The sequence below is a fragment of the Equus przewalskii genome, chromosome 7, assembly GCF_037783145.1.
Source record: "Equus przewalskii isolate Varuska chromosome 7, EquPr2, whole genome shotgun sequence".
Lineage (NCBI taxonomy): Eukaryota > Metazoa > Chordata > Mammalia > Perissodactyla > Equidae > Equus > Equus przewalskii.
Window position 1 is genome coordinate 57,616,192 of NC_091837.1, and position 19,720 is coordinate 57,635,911.

The following is a 19,720-nucleotide window of genomic DNA, read 5'->3' on the forward strand; positions in this document are numbered from 1 at the left end:
TTTTTTGGTAATCAAGCACTTAATGTATATAGGACAGTAATGCAGTTGACAGCAGAGCAAAATGCAAAACTGAAAGTTCTAGTTAAATTTAGCTCTTCTCTGTAGTGCCGTTAGGACTTTCCATTAAATCTGTAAATTATTTTATATTTGTTAAAAAGTATATGCTCTTTGATAATGTTTAAATATGTTTTATATAGTTTATAGTTATTCCTCTGGAATTTATGGTTGTAAGAAGGAAGCTAAATCTAGGGTGTAACATAGTGTGTGTTTTGAAAAATCTACTAATGGATGAACTTAATTCTTAAATTCTCCAAAGCTTAAGTGGAGAAATGTCATCTGCAAAAAATTTATGTTTTAGTTATATTTTTATTGGTAAAAAGTAAAAACGTGTGTAACTGATGTTTGTAAGGAGAGATAACTCAAGTGTTTAGAGATTTTAGCAGAATACCTTTTGAGAATTAAGTGGAATTTAAAAAAAATAGTGCAGAAGAAATGTTTTGAGTTATTTATGTGAAGTAAATAGCAGGATTATTTCAGGGGCTTTTTCAACAACTTTCCTGTTAACTTTCTATTATATTGTTAATATTGTTAAATGAACGACATCCTTATTACAGTGGTTTTTTGGGTCTGAGAGCAGGAAGCAAAATCTATCATCTGCTCCCAAAGAGCTAAAAAAAATTCCAAGAAAAGGCACTTGGCATGTTATTTTCTGGTATGGATCTTAACTAGTATCAGTGCAGAAGCCATCTGAGACTAGGGGAAGACCGAATTGAGGGAGTGAGACTGAGAATAGCTATTCAGAGAAACGAGAGGCAAAGGGCCAGCAAGTTGAGTAAACTCCGCAGGAGAGAATGCAGAACAACCGCTCAAGTTATAAGCTAAGAAAAGAAGTTAAGTGGTATTAAGGAGAAACCAAATAAGAGAGAAACCAAATTAGGAAAAAAACCCACAAAAACAAAAACTGATGTACCAAATTGCTGACTAGTTAAGAAAATGAAGGGTATGTGTATTTTGCAGTGTGTGGTACCTATGATAAATCTATAAAGTGGAATTCGTGACTGACTAGAGTATCTTTCTGTAACACGCTAAAAAATGAACAAGGGTATTTTTTGTTTTGTTTTTTCACATGGTAACTAAATACTTCAGGACATTATCTTGGGCCAAAATCTAAAATCTATCCCTATCCCAAGTTTCTGTTTCATTTATTCTGTTGAGCAAACTTTAAAACTTTTTAGATCCCAGAAGGTCACTTAAGTTAATATCCAAGTAACATCAGACAGTATTTTAGGTGAAGTGGTTCTCAAAAGAATCATCATGTTTGCAGTTGTAAAAGACAAATTTCTTCTGAGCGTGCTATTGTCCTTTGATATTTTTTCTTCCTTCTCTCTTCCCAGATGATCCAGTTGTAGAGGAGGAAAAGTATGGCCCTGAGCTTTGGGGAATGCATGGAGAAGGAAAAATAGGGAAAAGGGAATGACAACAGAGATTTCCATTTAGTCTGCAAATGGTTTTTGGTCTTTCTCATCCCTAGGCGAGAGCCAAGAGACTGTGGACTCTTACAGTCTTGTTTATTATCCAAACTAGCAGTAGCGGTGCTGGTGGCAACAGCATAGTAACTGTCTGCACTCTGAGTGTGTGGTTGGCCAGTTTCTTGTGAATTCTTTGTCCACTCTGGTTGGCCACCTCATAAAGTATACATGTTGTTTTGGCATTTTGGTTTGATCTGTGGGCCAACAGTTGTCTATGGGTGAACATTTGAGAATGTCTGTTTAAAATCTGAGAAATAAAAGATTTTTTTTAATAAAAAATTTTACGTATATAGAAGAGTACAATAGGAGAAGATAAGGAACAGTCATGAACCCACATTTCCCCTACGTCTTTTCTTAACGTTTTCCCCTGTTTACTTCTGGGTCAGTTAGCATAGGTTTGGTTGCATCTAAAAGATCCTTTGCACCTCTTCTTTCCCCCAAAAAGGTGCTTTAAAGAGGTTTTTAAAGCACCTTTAAAACTCTCAGGACAAGGCAGCTGTATGATCATGAAGGACCCTACTCCTTTTTTCTGCTTTGTAATCCTCAGTTTGTGGCTTTCTTTCTCAAGGTCATCTCATGGTTGCAAAGAAGGTCCCTGCAGCTCCATTCTGTGTGTTCACATTCCAGACAGAAGGATAAAGGAAAGGATAAGGGCAAAAGGGCTGATGGCCCAGCGAAGTCAGTCCCGTTTCAATACCTTTCCCCGTAGCCCCACCCAGTGACTTTCTGATTTAATCTTACTGGCTATGTTAATTTGCATGGCAGGCTAGGATATGTAAATTGTCACTATTAGTAATATAGTAGTTTGATTTGTAAGACAGAAGAGGAAAGTAGATATTTGGTGAGCAATAGCAGTCTGCTGCAATTTAGATCTATTAATTAATTAATTAATTTATTTATTTTAAAGATTGGCACCTGAGCTAACAACTGTTGCCAATCTTCTTTTATTTTTCCCCTGCTTTATCTCCTCAAACCCCGCCGTACATAGTTGTATGTCTTAGTTGCGGGTCCTTCTAGTTGTGGGATGTGGGACGCCGCTTCAACGTGGCCTGACGAGCGGTGCCGTGTCCGTGCCCAGGATCCGAACCCTGGACCGCTGTAGCGGAGCGCGCGAACTTAACCACTCGGCCACGGAGCTGGCCCCAATTTAGATCTTTTATAGAAAAAAAAAATGCTTCCAATATGCTTGAAGCCCTTCCCTCCCTCCTCAGAAATAACCATAGCATACTATATATAGCATATAAATTTGGTATATTATTTGCATGCATATTATTCTGTCTTTACAAATGTTTGTGTCCATGAACAGTCTTATTTTAATATGCTTTAAAACTGCATAAAAATGGAACATACTGTACATATCTTGCATATTGCTTTTTAAAATTTTTTTATTCAATATTGCTTACACACGGTGATGCACATAGCTCTAGTTTAATTTTAACTTGTATATATTCTGTTATGCAGTTCATTTATCCATTTTCTTCTTGATGTACATTTAGGTTGTTACTTTTTTCCCCATTGTAAACAGTGCTGCAGTCTTTGTACGTGTGTCCTTATACATGTGTGCAAGATTTTCTCCAGGGTATGTACCTAGAAATGGAATTACTGAGTAAAAGAGTAGTGCTTTCTTCAGCTTTGCTAGATGTTGCCAGATTGCTCCACAAAGTGGCTGTGCCAAATTACAGTTGGAACAACGTTGTATGGGTGTCCCATTTCTTTATGCCTTAATAACATCTGTGTTTTTGCCAATCTGATGAGGTCACATTTATTTCCTTGAATACTACTGAGGTTGAGCATATTTTCATGTGTTCATTGGCAGTTTATGGTTCCTTGTCTGTGATTTGCTCATTCATACTTTTTGGCTGTTTTTCACTTGTGTGTTACTGTTGTTTGTTTTGATTTGGAGAAGTTTTTAATACATTCTGATACTAATCTTTTGTTGATTATTTCTATTGTGGATATTTTCCCCTAGTCTTTGACTTATCATTTAACTGTCAATGATGTCTTTGGTTGTATTAAAAAATTTAATTTTCATGTAGTAGAAATTATTCATTTTTTTCTTTTATGGTTTGTGCTTTTTGAGTACTGTTTAAGAAATTCTTCCCTATCGAAGGTTGAAGATATTTGCCTTTATTTTACTATAAAGTTTTAGAGATCTGTGTCCTTAAATCTGTAATCCACCTGGAATTTTTTTTGTATGGTGTGAGGTTGGACTTTTATTTTTATGTATGAATGAACATTTATTAAATAGCCCATCCTTTTCGTACTGATTTGTAGTGCCATCTCTGTTGTATATCAAGTTTGCATGTTCATGTGGGTCTGATTCTGGACTCCATTCTCTTTCATTGGTCTTTTAATCTATCTCGGTCCATGTATCCCACTGACTTAATTAGTATAGCTTGATATATGATAGATGGAATTCTCTCACTTTATTCAAAATTTTGTTGGCTTTCATGGCTTGTTCTCCCTTGTGATTTTAAGATCTGCTTTTAAAGTTCTCTGGAAAAAACTGTATCGATGGGGGCTGGCACTGTGGTGTAGTGGTTAAGTTCGTGTGCTCCACTTTGGTGGTCCATGGTTTTCAGGTTCGGATCCCAGACGTGGACCTATACACTGGTCATCATACCATGCTGTGGCAGCATCCCACATACAAAATAGAGGAAGATTGGCACAGATGTTAGCTCAGGGCCAATCTTCCTTACAAAAACAGAAAAAACAAAACTATATTGAGATTTTGATTAGAACTGTATTAAGTATATAGATTAATATTGAGAGGATTTCCTTCTTTACTTTAATAAACCTTCCATACATGAACATGCTATCTCTTCATTTTTTTAAAGGTCTTTCTAAGCAATTTTCTACTTATTAGCAAAAGAATTCATTGAATTTTGTATGTTGATCTTGTATCCAGCAACCTTCCTGAAAGTTCTCATTAGTTCTAATTGTCTTTATTTTCTTAGATTTTCTATAATTTCTTTTTTTTTTGTTTTGTTTTCTTCTAATTCTTAAATCTTTTATGTCTTTTGCTTGTTTTACTGTTTCGGATAGGACATCTAGTACATTGTTGACAGGAAGAAATGGTAGAAGACATTTTTGTCCTTTTCCTAACTTTAAAGGGAATGCTTCTGATATTTCACCAGTAGGTATTTTATTTACTGTAGATTTGGGGCAGATATCCTTTATCAGGTTAACAAACTTCATTCTTATTTCTAATTTCTCAGGATTTATTTTGTTTTTGTTTTAAATATCACGTGCTTGGTTGTACTATTTAACATAAAATGTAAGTCCCTTGCAACTCTGTAATTCCGCTTACTCCCACCTCTATGCTTTGCTCTAATTTTGTCATATTTTACTTCTTCATATTAATAAATTGTACAATACAAAGTTGCAATTTTTGTTTCAGTCAGCCGTATGTCTTTTAAGAAATCAGGAGGGAAAAAATAGGCTTTTATATTTACTCACATAGTTACCATTGCAGATATTTTTCATTTCTCCTTGCGGATCTGAGTTTCCATCTGTTGTCATTTCCCTTCTGCCTGGAAGAACTTCCTTTAGCATTTCTTATACTTCAGATCTATGACAGATGAATTGTTCTGGCTTTTCTTTACCTGAAAATGTCTTTGTTTCATATAATGAGAAGTCAGCCATTTTTTCTCTGGCTGCTTAACATTTTTCCTGCTTTTTCATTTTCAGCAGTTTGAATATGATGTGCTCTAGTTGTGATTTTCTTTGTAATTATTTTGCTTAGGGTTCACTGGACTTAGATTTGCAATTTTATGTTTTCCCCAAATTGTGGACATTTTCAGCTGTTACTTTTGCAGGTACTTTTCTGCATAATTTTCTATCTGCTGTGGGACTGTGACTTCACATATGTTAAACTTTATGGTATTGTACCATAGCTCACTGAGGCTCTCTGTTTATTAAAAAATTTTTCTTTCTTCTTAGATTTTCAGGTTGGATAACTGCTTTGGTCTGTCTTTAAAGTGACTGACCCTATATTCTGTTATCTTTAATCTGCTGTTAAACCTGTCAAGTGAGTTTTCCATTTCAGACCTTGTATTTTTGTGTTCTGCATGGTCCTATATGGTTCCTTTTTATAGTTTTCATTTGTTTGATGAGAGTTTCCTCTCTTCATTTATAGTTATTAAGTTCTTGAAGGTATTTATAGTAAGTAGCTACTTTATTTGTTAACTAATTCCAACATCTGGGTAATCTTGTGTTCAGTGTACATTGACTACTTTTTTACTGACTGTGGGTCACATTTTCCTTTTCCATCTCTAGCAATTTTTAATTTTATTACTGGATATTGTGAATATGGTTTTGTGACCCGCGACTCTGTTTTCTCCTAAAGAGTGTTGATTCTTTGTTCTAGCAGGCACTCAACTGGCTAGACTTAAACTCCAAACTGTTTTCCCTGAATTGGGAGACAGCTCAGTTCTTTGAGCCATCTATCCGTTGCTTTTCTTTGGGGCCTCTGGAGTCTCTCCGTGTTTTGTGGTTCAGGGTGTAGCTAAGAATTGTGGTGGAGTTTATATATATATTTCTGGAGTTCCCTCCTTTCTAGGATTTCCTCCCTCACTTTCCAGTTGCTCTACTAGCTCCAAACTTCATCCTTTAATGCTACAAGCCAATGTGATTGTGATTTCCTTCTTGAGTTTCAACTTCGCTACACAGTGTTGGCTGGTATCTGCCCTCAGGCAAGCAGCTATGTAAAGGCAGATCTCACCTATATAGTTCCCTTCTTTAAAGGGTTGGTTTCTCTAGTTTCTGCCTTTTAGTTTCTCCCCACTGCTTTTAAATAGTTGTTTTTATATTTTGACCAGAGTTTGTAATTGTTGTTTGTGGGAGGATTAGTCCAGTGTAAGCTGTTCCACCTTTCTCTGTGTAGGTATTTATTCCATGCTTTCCCTTTTTTTTTTAAAAGACTTAATTTTTTTAGAACAGTTTTAGGTTTACAATAAAATTGAGAGGAAGATACAGAAATTTCCCATATGTTCCCTATGCCCCCATGCACAGCCTTCCCCATTTTCAGCTCACCAGAGTGGTATATTTTGTTTTTTTTTAACGAAGGATAAACCTACATTGTCACATCATAATCACTCAAAGTCCATAGTTTACCTAAGGGTTTGCTCTTGGTGGTATATGTTCAGTGGGTTTGGATTAATGTATAATGACATATATCCATCATTATAATATCCTCCACCCCTGGCAACCACACTGATCTTTTTTTTGTCTCCATAGTTTTGCCTTTTCTAGAATGTCATAGTTGGAATCATACAGAGTGCAGTCTTCTCAGATTGGCTTCTTTCACTTAGTAATATGCATTTAAGGTGCCTTCATGTCTTTTCATGGCTTGATAACTCATTTCTTTTTAACACTGAATAATATTCCATTATCTGGATGTACCACAGTTTATGGATCCATTCACCTAGTGAAAGACATCTTGGTTGCTTTCAAGTTTTGGCATTTATGAATAAGGCTACTGTAAACATCCACAGTCAGGTTTTTATATGGATAGAAGTTTTCAGCTCCTTAGGGTAAATAGCAAGGAGCATGATTGCTGGATGATATGGTAAGAGTATGTTTAGTTTTGTAAGAAACTGCCAAACCATCTTCCAGAGTGGCTGTACCATTTTGTATTCCCAGCAGCAATGGATGATAGTCCTTGTTGGAGGAGAGTTCCTTGTCAGCTTTTGGTGTTGTCAGCATTCCGGATTTTGGCCGTTGTAATAGGTGTGTGATGGTATCTCGTTGTTTTAATTTGCATTTCCTTGATGACATATGATATGGAGCATCTTTTCATATGCTTATTTGCCATCTGTATATCTTCTTTGGTGAGGTTGCTTTCACTTTTAACTTTCCTGAATCCTTATTTTTTTTTTTAAAAGATTGGCACCTGAGCTAACAATTGTTGCCAATCTTTTTCTTCTTCTTCTTCTCCCCAAAGCCCCCCAGTACATAGTTGTAGATTCTAGCTGTGACTGCCTCTGTTTGTGTTATGTGGGATGACACCTCAGCATGGCCTGATGAGTGGTGCTGTGTCTGCGCCCAGGATCTAAACTGGCAAAACCCTGGGCTGCCGAAGCACAGCACTAACTTAACCACTTGGCCGTGGGGCCGGTCCCTGAATCCTTATGTTTTTGGTGTATGTCTCATAAATAGCATGTAGCTTTTATTTAAAAAAACATTTAACAACTTATCTTTTAATGGATACATTTAGTCTTTTAATCTTCGTTTTAATTACTTATGTATTGGGACTTATTTCTGCCATTTCATTTTGTGCTTTCTATATTTGTGTTTTTTTAATGATTCTAAATATTCTTCCCATTTTATTTTTAATTGATTGATTTTCTTATTCTTCTCTTTTTCAGCTTTGGTTTTTAAGTTATACATTCCATGTTTACTTAATTAGTTGTTACTTTTTAATTTTCAATAATACTTGATCTTAAGTCTAAAATTAATCAAATATCTCTACCCTATATCTTAACACAACAACCTTAAAATGCTTTTATTTCTGTTACCTTTATTCCTTCTTGCATGGTATTGCTTTCTGGTATTTTCATTCATTTAACCAATAATTACTGAACTCTTCAACCATGTGCCAGGTACTGTTCCATGGACTGTGGTCATAGCATTAAACAAAATACCGTCTCTGCACTCATGAAGCTTACAAAATAATTTAAAAAATAATTAATATATATTATCTTGTAAATTAGTGTTTGGTGCTAGAATGGAAAGTAAAGCATTAGGAAGGGATAAAGTATGGCATTGGGGTGGAGATGCTATTTAGTATATGAGTTTCTGCTGTCTTCAGACATTTCATAAGATTTTTAGGGTTCAGGTATGAAAAACATAATTCCCGTGCTGAGGGAGCTTGCAGTCTAACCAAAGAGTCCCGGGAAGAAGATATAGATGGGGAGCCATCAGCACGTGGTGGGTGAAGCTTTACAACTGATCAGTTTGGAAAGGGGGTTGTGTAGAGTGTCAAGCAGCCTGAGGACAGATCCACTGCAGAGTGGGATGAGCCCAGTAAAGAAAACTGTGAAGCATGGTCGGAAAAGGAGGAGAACAAGAGACAACCCTGAGAGCCAAGAAAAGAAGAGGTGGTATTTTATTTATAGCCTGCCTATTCCAAAAATAAGAGATTGAGACATCAAGTAGAATGAATCTGAGAGAGACTGGTCTTGGGGCCAGCGCAGTGGCATAGTGGTTAAGTTCACATGTTCCACTTCAGTGGCCCTGGGTTTGCCGGTTTGGATCCTGGGCATGAACCTATACACCACTTATCAAGCTATGCTGTGGCAGGTGTCCTACATATAAAACAGAGGAAGATGAGCACAGATGTTAGCTCAGAGCCAGTCTTCCTCAGCAAAAAAAAAGGATTGTCAGCGGATGTTAGCTCAGGGCTCATCTCCCTCCGAAAAAAAAAAAAAGAAAGAGACTGGTCTTGGTAGTTAGAACATTAGAGTGACTTGATCAACAAATGGTTGCATTGAAGTGAAGCCAGACTACACTGGGTTGAGGAGTTGAGAAATTAGAGATAGAGAATAAAGACTGTTTGCACAAAAGGTAGTAAAGGAAAGAAGAGAAAGCGATAACTTGACGGAAAGAGAGCAGCATTTTGGAACTCAGGGCTGAGGTTGTGTTTTGGCAAAAATACAGAACAAAGCCTTGGAGATTTAGGGGACTGTATGGCCAGAAAATAGTGTGGGCCCTTGGCCTGGGGGAGGTTCCTGATGGATCCTTGACTTCCCAGAAGGTGTTCCCCAGGATTCTTGAGATTTTCCATTGTTGATGGTGGCAGTGTATTTCCTAGTGTACTGAGTTCATGGTTGGGAGGAAAGATGTAAATTTTCTGAAATCACAGTGTTTTTTTGTAATGAATTGGCATTTGTATTAGAGATAAAAGTAAAAGCCTGAGAAGACTTCCCCTGACCATTGCTCTTCAAACTCCTCAGGGTGATAGTCAAGATTTCCCCTGGTCTGAACACACCCCTTCAGTCATATCTCCCAGTTTGTCTGTTTTCTGTCCTCTAGACATCCCCTGCATTTTCCTGCCTCCCTATTTTAGCTCACACTGTTTTGTCTGTTTGAAATGTCCTCTTGCCTTTTCCTAACTCAGACAACAATTCCTTGGTCATTCTCCACCACCAGTTTCCCTCCATTGTGCATTGTAGCCCCTTTTAACTTGGCACCTCTCGCAGACATACAAAAGCATTTTGTAAATTGTGCAGTGCCACACAAACTTGACTTGTGAAGTGCCACACCAACTTGCCTTGTTATCTCTCCCCCTAAAGTGCAAGCTGGTTGAGGACAAGGTCTGAGCTTTTTTCATATTATGTACATCAGGCTACTTAATGTAGCGTCTCGCACATATTTGATATTTGTTAAAGTTTGAATGAATTAGGGGTATGTGATTCTGTGATAGATTAAATAATGCTGTGTCTAAGATAGGCATGTTATACACCAAGTTTTATTTTGTAGCTATTACATTTATGTTGAAATTGTGCTTCTATGCAATCTCCTCTAAAAGTAGACTCCTTAATTTGGATCCTCCACTGATTCACATCTTCATTTTTCATTTTTTTCTTCAGAGGATACATGCCCATCTAAATCAATAATTGTAGGTTGCAGAGTGGTGTATTGGGATGTTTTTGCTGTAGTAGCAAAATACTCAGTTAAACAATGAGGGCTTTATTATCTCATAACAAGAAGTCCAGACATAGATTTCAGGGTTGGTCTCTTCATTGGCTCCATGGTATCATTAGGGTCCCACATACTTTCCAAGTTTGCACTTTGCCATCCTCAGCATGTTGACGTTGGCTTCCCTCATGACCTCAAGATGGCTTTTGCACTTCTAAGTATGCTATATAAATGATAGCCAAAGGTGGAAATGTGTAGTTTCTCCTTCAGCATCTCTGTGCGGGAACATAACTTTTCCTGAATGCTTCCCAACAGATTTCCCCTCAGGTCTGATTGTCAAGATTTGGTCACTTGAACTGGCAAGAAGAATAGGACAGCCATGATTCACTTGGACCAATCAAGAATAGGTTGTCTAGTGGAGAATGGTCACTTGAATTCAGTTGGGGGTCTAATGCAGTAAAAAACATGGGGGGCTGAGGGTGGTATAAGGAACAAGCAGTATCTGCCTAGGTGCTATCTATGTGCTTTTGGCCTTCCCACCTGGAAAGTTAATATCCTCATAGATTTCTAAGAGGAAGAAAGATACTTTTTAAAAAAAAATTTTTATTGAGATTATGATAGTTTACAACCTTGTGGAATTTCAGTTGTACGTTATTGTTTGTCAGTCGTGTTGTAGATGCACCACTTCTCCCTTTGTGCCCACCCTCACTCCCCCTTTCCCCTGGTAGCCACTAATCTGTTCTCTTTGTCTACATGTTTAACTTCCACATAGGAGTGGTGTCATACAGAGATTGTCTTTCTCTATCTGGCTTATTTCACTTAACATAATACCCTCAAGGTCCATCCATGTTGTTGTGAATGGGACGATTTTATCCTTTTTTATGGCTGAGTAGTATTCCATTGTATTTATATACCATATTTTCTTTATCCAATCATCAGTTGATGGGCACTTAGGTTGCTTCCATGTCTTGGCTATTGTAAATAATGCTGCAATGAACATAGGGGTGCATGGGACTTTTGGAATTGCTGACTTCAAGTTCTTTGGATAGATACCCAGTAGTGGGATGTCTGGGTCATATGGTATTCCTGTTTTTAATTTTTTGAGAAATCTCCATTCTGTTTTCCATAGTGGCTGCACCAGTTTGCATTCCCACCAGCAGTGTATGAGGGTTCCTTTTTCTCCACAACCTCTCCAACATTTGTTACTTTTTGTTAAGGTTATTTTTGCCATTCTAATGGATGTAAGGTGATATCTTAGCATAGTTTTGATTTGCATTTCCCTGATGATCAGTGATGATGAACATCTTTTCATGTGCCTATTGGCCATCCATGTATCTTCTTTGGAGAAATGTCTGTTCTTGTCTCCTGCCCATTTTTTGATCGGATTGTTTGATTTTTTTTGTTGTTGAGCTGTGTGAGTTCTTTATAGATTATGGAGATTAACCCTTTGTCGGATATACGACTTGCAAATATTTTTTCCCAATTAATGGGTTGTTTTTTTGTTTCAATCCTGTTTTCTCTTGCCTTGAAGAAGCTCTTTAGTCTGATGAAGTCCCATTTGTTTATTTTTTCTATTGTTTCCCTTGTCTGAGAAGACATGATGTCTGAAAAGATCCTTTTAATACTGATGTCAAAGAGTGTACTGCCTACATTTTCTTCTAGAAGCCTTTTGGTTTCAGGTCTTACCTTTAGGTCTTTGATCCATTTTGAGTTTATTTTTGTGAATGGTGAAAAAGAATGGTCAGTTTTCATCCTTTTACATGTGGCTGTCCAGTTTTCCCAGCACCATTTGTTGAAAAGATTTTCTTTTCTCCATTGTATGCCCTCAGCTCCTTTGTCGAAGATTAGCTGTCCATCGATGTGTGGTTTTATTTCTGGGCTTTCAATTCTGTTCCATGGATCTGTGCACCTGTTTTTGTATCAATACCATGCTGTTTTGATTACTGTAGCTTTGTAGTATGTTTTCAGGTCAGGGGTTATGCCTCCAGCTTTGTTCTTTTTTCTCAGGATTGCTTTAGCAATTCGGGGTCTTTTGTTGCCCCATATGAATTTTAGGATTCTTTGTTCTATTTCTGTACAGAATGTCATTGGGATTCTGATTGGGATTGTGTTGAATCTGTAGATTGCTTTAGGTATTATGGACATTTTAACTATGTTTATTCTTCCAATCCATGTGCATGGAATGTCTTTCCATCTCTTTATGTCGTCAGCAATTTCTTTCAGGAAAGTCTTGTAGTTTTCGTTGTATAGGTCAAGGAAAGATACTTTTATAGTATTTTCACTGAGCTGGTGTTGGATCTCAGTAATACTTTATTCATTGACTCACTCATTCGTGTGATAGACATTAACTGAACACCTATTGTGTGCCAGGTCCTTGTCCTCAGGTGGCAGCTGGCCTACAATCTAATGGAATAGGATGACTGAGGTAAGGGGGGAGGACAGAATTATTCTGTAATAAATTGATTTTAGGAAATTTATTTTTCAACAGGAAATGTGGGACATGTGGATTTGGGATATGAATTCATTTGAAAAACCACTGTGGGGTAAGTTGATAGCTGGGAGTGGATGACTTCAGGATTGCACGTCTCTTTGCACTCGGGTTTTGCTTTTACAGCTCCATAGGTATCAAATTTATGTTGATTGGATTTTTTGCCTCCTATACACACAAGAGAATGGCTTGTATTAAAATCCCAGTTTAGTAATTTGAGAAGTGTAACCATCAAACATAGCCTCAGTACTAATTAATTCGGGCATTCACTTCTCATTAGGGAGGTCAATTTGAAGACTAAATGAAGACCAGATTTATAAATAGAAAGATGCTTATATAGGGTTTAACCTGCTTGAGCTTACCCAGTAATCCTGTCATGTGGACTGGAAATCACTCACAGAGCCAGTGTTGAAGATACAGGGTCAAGTTTATCTCTAAACTTCTCTTTGCAGTACAGTCATGTATTGCTTAACGACAGGGATACATTCTGGGAAATGTAGTGAGAAATGCATCGTTAGGTGGTTTTGTCATGCGAACATCGTAGAGTGTACTTAACTAGATGGTGTAGCCTACTACACACCTAGGTTATGTGGTACTAATCTTATGGGACCACTGTGTATATGCAGGTTGTTGTTGACTGAAATGTTGTTATGCTGTGCTTGACTGTACTCCACATGGCCATCTGAATTCTCATTGCGTCAGCACACATATAAAAGGTTCCCGATTTTCTTTTTCATCTAAGAAAGTGCCTCTAGAAATACTATTTAATAGTTACTGAGTGTGTACTGTGGTATATGAGTGTGTTGTGCATTACTCTTAACTTAGTGCAATGGGACTATAAAGTGGGTATGTTTTTCTATTTAGAGGAATAAAGAGGCCCAGATTTATGCAAATGAGGTAATATTGCTGGGATCACATAACTAATAATTAGTGTTGGAATTGAAATTTAAACCCAAATTTGAATTTCAATATTTGGCCTAATGCACATTTGCTTCTGTTTTATATGCTGATTGTGTTAGGGGTTCCCAAGACTACCTCCAGGGTTCAGGCTAGGAGGGAGGATTCACAGGATTCAGCATATAGTCATATTAAGGGCTAAGATTTATTACAGCAAAAGGATACAGAACAATGTTATCAAGGGAAAGAGTGCATGGGCTGAAGTCTGGAGGAAACCAGGCACAAGCTTCCAAAAGTCTTCTCCCAGTGGGGTCACACAGGACGTACTTAACTCCTCCGGCAAGAATTGTGACAACGTGTGTGAAGTGTAGTCTACAGGGGAAACTCAATAGAGACTCAGTGCCAGTGTTTTTATTGGTGCTGGTCCTATAGGTACCCTTTGCCTAGCATGTACCAAAATTTCAGGCTCCCAGAAGGAAAGCAAGTGTTTAGCATAAACCATATTGTTTGTACAGTTTAGGCACTGTGAGTCATGCTTATCATTAATGGTAAGTTTTAAATCAGTGTAGGGAACTGTTTATCATTCAAGTTCCCAGATGCCAGCCAAGAGCCAACCTTGCAACCACGTCTTTCTAAGGATAGCAGTCTCAGGCCTGCTGCATTAACCTTTATCCTGAGCACGACTAATTATTTTAAGGAGGTTGTGATTATGATCATTTAGCTTCTGAAAAATGAGAGAAGTAGGTGTTATGGCAAACCAAATTCTTTAGTGGTATCTGTTTGGGGGTCCCATGACTGCCCACTAGTTTAATTTGTGGAAGGACTCACACAAGCCAATTTCATGTTGTACTCATGGCTAAGGTTTATTACAGCAAAGGATACAGTGCAGGAACAACAGGAAAAAGGTAAATACAAGTGAGTGCTAGAGAGATCAGGCGCGGACTTCCAAGTCTTCCCTCTACAAGGATCACTTGGACACAATTTTCTCTCTAGTTGTGAACGGTAGAGGTGTACAAGATGTCTCTGGCCAGGGAATCACATGAGTGTTACAGTCCAGAGTTCTTATAGGAAGCTGGTCACATAGGCACATTCCTGCCACGTGACCAGCCTTGGTAACTGAAACTTAGGACCCCAGACCTGATACCAGGTACACGTCATAAATCTTGATGATTATTTTAAACAGTGCTGACAGCTTGTTACATCCTGACCCACTGCCTCTAACATCCTTAGCCAGTGACTGGGAACATTCTGGGAGTTTAGTTCTCAGAGTTTGGCTAGGGGTCTTTGCCATGGCTCTAGGCATCCCCCAGAGATTAGGAAGGCGTGAGTAAAGCAGACCTGCTGTGTCACTTCTTTCTTCACAGCATCCTGCATGAAATAATGTTGCATTTGCTAAATGTAATATTTAATGCTAGATAGATTCTTTAGAATATGGTATTCTAAACTTAGAAAAAAATAATTGATAGTAGAAACAGTTGACAAATTTCACTTCTCTGAGAGCAAGTTTGTAGATTCTTTTCTTTTAGGGATTTATAAAATGGTGACTGTTGGATTTCTGATTTTTGTCCACAACTATTTCTATTACATACAGGTATATGTAATGTTAAAGAACAATACAGAAATATAAACTTAAAATGAATCAAGATACTACAAAATTAACCTTCACTTTATGAAGGACTTCCTCATGAGAGGCTTTTAAACACAGTGGCATCTCTTTTTTACAGAATTTGCAGATGAACAGAAATACCAGTTTTGCAGAAAGAAAATAACCAATAATTTAAAAATTGCCTGATTCCAGGATTTAAAACCAATCTTTACTACTTTATTTATTGCTATTGGAAATCTGCTTTATGTTATGCAAAAAAGACCAAGTAGATGGGGAAAGTTCCATGCTTGAAAATGAGAAGTTCTAAGTTAACAAAGTTGAATAGGTTTCCTTTTTGCAGAACTTCACAGAACCTTTAGTGCAGTGATATACAGTATGACTCTCCTAGGGCAAATAAAGTGTATAATGTTTCCCTAACTTATTTGACCATGGAATTTCTTTAGTGAGGACTCTGAGATGTGGGTCCTGCAGTAACAGTGATCTTTAGAACAGGGCAGAAGGACAGTGGGAAGCCATTAAAGGGTTTTAGGTAAAGGAGAGACAGAAACAAAACAACTGTAGAAAAAGTTTACTTTAAAGAAAACATTGTTGCAGAGAAGTGTAGTATCTTATACTGCCTCCTCATAAAACCTGTTGAGAAACTCCCCTCTCTGGCTGTCTTTTTCTGCCAGGTTTCCTGAATTGGTGTTTCTCTTTTGTAATGTGAATGGCATGTCTCTTAGACTGGTGTTTAACAGTGTGATAAGAGCTTCTATGGTGTGGATCATTGCCTTCATGCTTGTACCATCTACAGTTCCTGACATGGTATCAAGAACATTGTTGGCCAAGAATCAGTAAATGTCCAGAGAACATGGAATGTGTTGTGACTCTGAAATACTGAAACTTCTTATATTTAAGGAACAGCAGTATAGTAGCCATAAAAGGTGCTATACATTTATTTTAAATAATGATGTCATTTTGAAAAACATTTTTGGAACTTTTAGACTTCTCTTGAGTTTAACTCCTCATCACCAACTTTTTTTATGATCTTTATGATTTTCTTAATTTGTTTATTTTCTCAGAACGGTAGAATTGTTCCAACATAGACATGTAAAAACTTTTAACTACTAGATTTCTTTTGCAGTAGATGGAATACCATTTTAAATAATTAAATGTTCATCATAGGTAAGGAAGGCCAGTGGGTCGAGAATAGCCAGGGTCTTCCTCAGGAAGTAGTGAAAGATGAGAAGACTTGCTTTACCATATAGCAAGAATTATTCTAAAGCTGTAATAATTAAGACAGCAGTGTGGTACAGGGATAGACAGATAGACCAGTGGAAAAGAACACAGAACCCCAGAAACCTGGTTTATGGCAAACTTGGCATTGCATACTTTTAAGGAGAGGATGACCTTTCCATAAATAGTACGGGGACAGTTGGTTATCCACATGGAAGAAAATGACATAGAATTTCTACTTAAGCCTGAAAGGTAAAACTTTAAAATTTTTAGACATTAAAACATTATTTTTAATGATCTCTAGAGAGAGCAGAATTCCTTAAGACATAGAAAATATGAACCATAAAAGATACCTCTTATTAAGAGGATAAGCTACAAACTGGGAAAAGATACTTGCAGTACATGAAACTGACACAAGATTAGAATCCAAACAGTATAAAGATGTCCAAAAATTAATAGGAAAGGGACAAAACAACCCACCCAAAACAGTAGTGGACTAGACATTAGTAGGCACTTTAGAGAAGAACAACTAGAACGGCCAGTAAGGTCAGAGATGGTGGGGAAACACAAGTTAAAACTACATCAAGATACCAACTACGCACCTACCAGATCGTCCAAAAATGAAAAGTCTGACATCGATAAGTGTTGCCAAGGATATAACATCCAGAGCCCCCAATTTATTTTCTATTTTGCTGCAACCAACAGGGAAAACAAATTGGTCATATTTAGTCATATTTAAGATATGTATACCCGATGACATAATACCCCTAAGGATGTCCTCTAGATCAGGAGTCGATGTGACAACTGATGAGTTAAAAAGATTTTTACATTTTTAAATGATTTTAAAAAATTAAAATAATATTTTATAATTTGTGATGTGAAATTATATGAAATTCAGATTTCAGTGTCTATAACTAAAGTTTTATTGAATACTGTCACACTTGTTTACGTATTATTTACGCTGCTTTTGTGATACAAAACTAGAGCTGAGTAGTTGTAACAGAGATCTTATGTCCTGCAGAGCCTAAAATATTTACCATCTGGCCCTTTGCAGAAAAAGTTTGCTGACCCCTGCCCTAGATAAATACTCTTGTACATATGTACCAGGAAACATGTTCATGAGTGTTCATAGCAGTGCTGGTGGTAATAACAGAAACTAGAAAGAACCAAATGTCCATTAAGAGTAGAATGGATGAACTATGGTATGCTAAGCCAAAGGAATACTACTCAGTAGTGAAGAAAATGAATTAACTTCAACTACATGTAACATATGGATAGATCTGAGGAACATAGTGTTAGGAAAAAAGCAAGTCTCAGATTTTTCTATTTATAAGCAATTCAGAAACAAATATAAACAAGGCGTATTAAGGATACCACTTTGAGGAGCTAGGGAAGAATTGGGTTTGGAGGGGGACTTTTAAAGGTGATGTTCTTGTTCTAAAACTGGGTAGTGGATACATGTGTGTGTTGTGTGGTGATCCTTTATTTCTTTTTTCTTTTTTTGGCGTGGAAGATTGGCCCTGAGCTAACATCCATTGCCAATCCTCATCTTTGAGTTTGAGGAAGATTGTTGCTGAGCTAACATCTATGCCAGCCTTCTTCTACTTTGTATGTGGGATGCCACCACAGCATGGCTTGATGAGCAACGTGTAAGTCCGCACCTGGGATCCAAACCCAGAAACCCTGGGCTGAGAAGTGGAGCGCGTGAACTTAACCACTACAGCCCTGGGCTGGCCCGTGATCCTTTATTTCTATGGTGCATTTTATACATGCTTTTGATATTTTATTTGTTTTTGTGATTTGGGGCATTAAAAAGTATCTTTTCAAATACTGTAGTCTGCCTCATAATGTATAATTGTTTATGACTAGTAGAGGGGAACCTTGTCAGTGGACCAGAACCTACTTGATTTTACCTGTAAGTCTGCTATCCCCTTCTGTCCCAGGCATTCTGGTTGTGTCAGGAACTCAATTCAAACTCTCTTAAGTAGAAAAGGGGATTAATAGAAGGAAGAGTCAGGGACTTGATCACCATCATGACCCTCTGCCTCTTGTTCTGTATGCCTCTTCTTGGCCTCATTCTCTTGGGCTACAGGTGGGCTTTCTCTGTGTGTTGGGCTGATTGCAGTTCTAGATGCACAGGCTTCTAGCTTTGTGGCTCAAGAAGCCAAGGGGTGAGGTGCTGTGGTTGGCCTGGCTAGATCATTTGACTATCCTGTGGCCTCGGGGCTGGGTCTGTTACCAGAAGAAACCCTTGGGGGAGGGTGGGGAGCAAGGGTCAGAATCCTGAGCCAGGAAGCCATCTCAGTTTGTATCTATTTTATGTCTGTTCTTTAAGGGTAAAACAATATGTGGTATTTTGACGTAGCTTTGTGGATGTCAGGGCTGTTTTGAAGTGACCATTAAGACATTTGATGTTGCCTAAGACATGATGCTCAGTAGTCGGAGAACGGGAAGAGAAGTTAGAAATGTCTGTTGAGCATTATTACTTTAATTTAAAAAAAATACAGCGTCACCACGATCTCATGCTACCCCTTTATAGCCACACCCATCCCTTTCCTTTCTCCCTGATAAGGACATTTAAGACACTAAAATGTTTGAGGAAAATAGACATTACAAACTTGCTTTAAAACGTGACATATCTACTATTATTCTGAATGACTGGAAGGATGCTTAACCCATTGGTAATAGTGTTTAGCTGGGATGAGAGTTTATAAGTTTTGTATCTTTTACTTTTCTGTGTTTGCCAAGTTCTTTGCATTGAGCATATATTACTTTATAATTGGAAAAAAAAATCTTTTAAAGATATTGCTAGAAGTTGTCAGTTTATTACCTTAGAAATTGACATTCCACTCAAGATACTGAATATTGAATGCTCTAAATTGGAGTCTTTCAGCCAATAAATTTTATAGGAGCCCATACCATAAGTACCCCAAAATGATAAGCTTTTTCTCCCAGCCTCTAAACTTGGGGTAACACCTGGGAGATAATTAGAGAAAGAGAATATCTAGGTTTATATAGAATATGGACATCGTTTTGTGCAGGAATTTTGGGTTAGTTTTTACTTGTTTTTGTCAAATACTCAGGTAGAATGAGAATATGCTAATACTTGAAAATTGGTTCGGTTTTTTTGGGCTAGTGAATGAGCATCTTAGTGCTAAATTTTAACCAATAATGACTTGACAACTCCAAGACAGTGGCAGAAATATTGGCCTAGATACTTTGTAGGAAGTGGAGACTATAATATTGAATCCTAAGGGACTAGAGCCATCCTTACCTAACTAGTGGGTAGCGGACCGAAATAGCTGCTACTTTGACAACTTTGGCTTCAGTTATTTTCTATTCACA

General features: G+C 37.5%; 1 protein-coding gene across 3 annotated transcripts in view; it reads left to right on the plus strand.

Moving 5' to 3' along the window:
• The window catches only part of GALNT1 (polypeptide N-acetylgalactosaminyltransferase 1), a 135,521-nt gene that overhangs the window by 34,263 nt on the left and 81,538 nt on the right, over positions 1 to 19,720 (plus strand). The window contains exon 2 of one of the 3 annotated variants that reach the window (XM_070629906.1): positions 12,658 to 12,712. The exons of the other annotated variants lie outside the window; for them this stretch is intronic. The gene's annotated coding sequence lies outside the window, so the exon portion shown is untranslated. The remainder of the gene's footprint in view (positions 1 to 12,657; positions 12,713 to 19,720) is intronic. 3 annotated transcript variants of the gene reach the window in all.